The sequence below is a fragment of the Octopus bimaculoides genome, chromosome 25, assembly GCF_001194135.2.
Source record: "Octopus bimaculoides isolate UCB-OBI-ISO-001 chromosome 25, ASM119413v2, whole genome shotgun sequence".
In the NCBI taxonomy this organism is placed as follows: Eukaryota; Metazoa; Mollusca; class Cephalopoda; order Octopoda; family Octopodidae; genus Octopus; species Octopus bimaculoides.
The window spans coordinates 7,693,075-7,696,711 of NC_069005.1; the positions used below are offsets into that span (position 1 = coordinate 7,693,075).

General features: G+C 37.3%; 1 long non-coding RNA gene across 4 annotated transcripts in view; it reads right to left on the reverse strand.

The window, feature by feature from the left end:
- Positions 1 to 3,637, reverse strand: part of LOC106881792 (uncharacterized) — a 16,722-nt gene that overhangs the window by 8,540 nt on the left and 4,545 nt on the right. The window contains exon 1 of one of the 4 annotated variants that reach the window (XR_001410902.2): positions 986 to 2,810. The exons of the other annotated variants lie outside the window; for them this stretch is intronic. This is a non-coding gene — a long non-coding RNA (uncharacterized LOC106881792). Of the gene's footprint in view, positions 1 to 985; positions 2,811 to 3,637 lie in introns of those variants that run through there. 4 annotated transcript variants of the gene reach the window in all.

A 3,637-nucleotide genomic window follows, 5' to 3' on the forward strand; every position in this document is an offset into this window, starting at 1 on the left:
AGCAATGTGATGAATGACAGCTATTTATTTGTGATAAACCTGCAGCATTGATTTTTTCTGCCTCTGACAACACATCATCAACTTTTTATCTCATTTAATAATCAATACTGTCAACCATCATATAAAAGTTTAAGCATTTTTATAACAACATCAACAAACATGAAATCAATTGTTTTTCGGCTTGCGAAGACCTGTTGGGGCGAGCGAAAGCGAAATCGTGATGGCACCTGTGCCCAGCGTCGCCTTCTTGGCACTTGTGCTGGTGGCACGTGTAAAGACATTCGAGCGAGATCGTTGCCAGTGCCGCTGGACTGGCCCCCGTGCAGGTGGCACGTAAAATACACCATTTTGAGCGTGGCCATTGCCAGTACCACCTGACTGGCCTTCGTGCTGGTGGCACGTAAAAGCACCCACTACACTCACGGAGTGGTTGGCATTAGGAAGGGCATCCAGCTGTAGAAACTCTGCCAAATCAGATTGGAGTCTGGTGTAGCAATCTACTTCACCAGTCCTCAGTCAAATCATCCAACCCATGCTAGCATGGAAAGCGGACGTTAAATGACGAACATAGTTTGAAATAAAGAAGAGTTGAATGTAAGAGGAAAATTATTTATTTGTAGTTGTTTAGCCCAAGGTAAGTCCTGATCAAGCAGACGCATGATCAAAAACATCCTAACCCATTTATTACCACTACTAATAAATGACAAAGGGTTCTGTTTGAAAATTGAGACTTTTCATCATCTGCATGGCAAAATAGTTTACTTCTCTTAATGGACTTTTTATTAATACTATTTGCTAACACACACAATTGCTAGTTTCTCTGGAATAGACCAGTTCACCCATCCCTAATATATACCAGGTGTATACATTTTCTATTCTGTACAAAGTAAGACTCCCCTAAAGATTCCAATAATAATGTTTGTAAAATATGCAGATAATTAAAATAAATGTGATAGGCTTACACAATGATCATAGTGTAAAGTACCTGATATTTAATTAATTTCCAAGTTCAAGCATAACTTGACATTCTCTCCTCTCATTAGATGCTTTGCAACTCTGAATTTCAAACATTCATCTATTTCTGTACATACGCATGCGTAAACTGTCTTCCTATTTCTACAAACTCCATACACCTCCATGGAAACTGAATCTAAAATCAGATCGACAAGATAAAGATAATCAGTTGGATTTACATAGAAACACCCATAAATTGTCTACAAACCATAATTCTAATTCTATATATTAAAGAAATACACGTGTCTGTGCACAACTCTTCTAAACAAGTAATACCAATTACAAGTTCACAATCACACCAGAATATCAATAGACCTGACTTAAATAAAAAAAACAAAATGGAAGGAGAAAGGAAAAGTGAAATGCACTGGTGTGTGCATGTACACGACATTTTGATCCGATTAAATGAACAATTAGCTCATCATCATCATCATCAACATCATTTAGCATCTGCTTTCCATACTGGTATGGGTTAGATGGTTTGACTGGAACTGGTTAGCTGGGGAGCTGCACCAGGCTCCAGAATGATTTGGCTTCATTTCTATGGCTGGATACCCTTCCTAATGCCAACCACAGTGTAGTGGCTGCCTTTAACATGTCACCAGCACAGGTGCCTTTTACACGGTCATGGGCACAAGTGTCTTTTATGTGTCAGTGACACTGGCCATGTCTACGATTTCAATTGGTTTGACGTGTCTTCTCAAGCACAGCAAATCACCAAAGGTCTCAATCACTTGTCATCACCTCCATGAGACTCAACATCCAAAGATCTCGCTTCTTTGAAATATTTAAAATGATATACAAATTACATACATGTCACACAACTATTATAAATATATTAATCAAAGTATATAGGATTATAGATCCATTTCAGCTGATCTTACCAATTGATTTTGCACTGGGTATTAGATAACTGGATATTTAATAACTATGCTGTTAACTAACACCATGTGCTCTTCAGAGATATCAGTTATCTATGGCCAGTGTGAAACCAACTGGGAAGATTGGCTGAAATGGAACTAAAAGCCCTTATATACTTTATATTTTAATATACCCACTCTATTGACAAATATATATAAACACACATACACACATTAAATATAGACATAATAACACATGACATTATAGTAAAACAATTCTTTATGATACTGTAAAATTGACAGTTTACATTATAAGTTTCAAATTGTTTGTTTTATTTATATTTGTTGTGCTACCGAATATTTTGATTATAAAGGTAAAGATAGAATGAGAAAGAGTGGTGGGTGAAAAAGCCAGAGAGAAAGAAAGGGTGAGTGTGGCGGACAGTGGATGAAAGAATAACTTAAAATATTAATAAAAAGACTAAAGCAACGAGAGTGAATGCATGTGATAAATAGAGACATTTCCCTTTGTTAACATGGTATGGCTGAAAAGGGATCTGGTTAAGGTTCTAAATTTGATCCCAAAGTGCAGTAACCTGGTCATGAGACATGTATCTTTTATCTGTTTAGGTCATGTAACTATAGCCTTGCTGGGGCATTGCCTTGAAGAAGGCAATGCCCCAGTACTCATTTCTTTACTTTAAGCCTGGTACTTATTATATCAGACTCTTTTTGCCGAAGCACTATGTTGCAGGTAGGTAAACAAACCAACATCGGTTATCAAGCAGTGATGGGGAAGAAACACAGACACAAAGACACATACACACACATATATATGCAGCAGGCTTTTTTGAGTTTCTGCCTACAAATCCACTCACAAGGCTTTGGTCAGCCCAAAGCTATAGTAGAAGACATTTGCCCAAGGTGCTATGCAGTGGGACTGAACCTGAAACCATGTGGTTGTGAAGTAAGTTTCTTACCACACTACCATGTCTGTGCCTATTTTATATATATATATATATATATATATATATATATATATATATATATATATATATATATATATGTATGTGTGTGTACACACACACACATCTTCAAAATGAACCCCAGCATGGCTGCAGTCTAATGATTGAAACAAGTGTCATATATATCACCATCATCATCGTTTAACGTCTGCTTTCCATGCTATCCAGTTATCTAATACCCAGTGCAAATATATACATACACACACAATGTAAAAACCCAGCTAATTACTTGTTTAAATATGCAAAACCATAAACTCCAGCGTTAATTTTGAAAATAATAACTGTTAAAGATAGAGTTGTGGATATAAAAAAAAGTGGGAAATCTAAAGCACAAACTCTAAATAGGTTATACATAAATTGGTAATATTGATTTGTGTCCTGATTTCACACACACATACATGTGCTTGTGTGTACATATATATGTATATGTGTATATATATATACGTACGTGTGTATGTATATCTATATATATATATATGTGTGTGTGTGTGTGTGGAGGCGCAATGGCCCAGTGGTTAGGGCAGTGGACTCGCGGTTTCGATTCCCAGGCCAGGCGTTGTGAGTGTTTATTGAGCGAAAACACCTAAAGCTCCACGAGGCTCCGGCAGGGGGTGGTAGCGAACCCTGCTGTACTCTTTCACCACAACTTTCTCTCACTCTTTCTTTCTGTTGTAACTGTAATTCAAAGGGCCAGCCTTGTCACACTGTGTCACGCTGAATATCCCCGAGAACTACGTT